General features: G+C 39.1%; 1 non-coding gene across 1 annotated transcript; it reads right to left on the reverse strand.

Moving 5' to 3' along the window:
- Window positions 1–299: 299 nt before the first annotated feature.
- Window positions 300–406, reverse strand: LOC146920762 (small nucleolar RNA R71). Its single transcript, XR_015013021.1, has one exon. It is a non-coding gene; the product is annotated as a small nucleolar RNA R71 (small nucleolar RNA).
- Between the last annotated feature and the right edge of the window lie 566 nt (window positions 407–972).

A 972-nucleotide genomic window follows, 5' to 3' on the forward strand; every position in this document is an offset into this window, starting at 1 on the left:
TGTATCCAACGGTTGAAGATGAAGATTTTGAAATTAAGCCTGCCCAACTTAAGATGGTGCAGCAAAATTATTTTTCGGGATCCCCCGATGAGGATCCCAATCTCCATATCTCAACTTTTTGGCGGCTCACCGTAACATATAAGAAAAACCAAGAAACCTTGAGACTACATCTCTTCCCTTTTTCTCTAAAAGATAAAGCTCTCAATTGGTTCCATTCCCTAAGAGTTGGTTCCATCACCTCATGGGACCAACTGAAGCGTGAATTTCTCATCCGTTTCCTTCCCCCATCAAAAATTGGCCAACTAAGGGCAAAGCTTTTTCAATTTACTCAAAAAGAGGGGGAATCTCTTCATGATTCATGGGGACGTTTTAAGGATATGCTTAAACTTTGCCCCCTCCATGGACTAGAGGAATGGTTGATCATCCACACTTTTTACAATGGTTTATCTCATGCTACTAAAAACTTTGTTGATACAGCTGCAGGTGGTGCTCTAATGAACAAAGACTTCGAAACAGCCTATGCGTTGATTGAAGACATGGCTCGAAATCTCTTTCTATGGACTGATGAAGAACTCGCTACAAAGTCTTCACCCTCCAAAAAGAGGGCAGGTATGTACGAAGTCTCTAACTATGACCACCTTGCTTCTAGGATTGATGCACTAGCCCACAAATTTGAAAAACTTAATGTTAGTGATACTACTTCTACATCTCCATGTAAAACATGTAGTGAATGCAAACCAGGTCGTGTTGAGCAATTAAATTTTATTCAAAATAACCAAGGGGTAAGTTTTGACCAAAGCCCTAATGAAAATCCCTTGGTTCAAAGAACAACACCACCAAGTTATGCTAATGATCAAGAGGTTATTCAAAAGTCTAATCTTGAACTTTTAATGGAAAATTATCTTCTTAACCAAACCGAGCAGCTCAAAGAGCTTGCAAATCAAACTAGACTTTTGAATGACTCTTTTGTTT

Source organism: Medicago sativa, chromosome 5 (genome assembly GCF_051527215.1).
Source record: "Medicago sativa cultivar Bolivia chromosome 5, Bolivia_mono, whole genome shotgun sequence".
NCBI classification, from domain to species: Eukaryota; Viridiplantae; Streptophyta; class Magnoliopsida; order Fabales; family Fabaceae; genus Medicago; species Medicago sativa.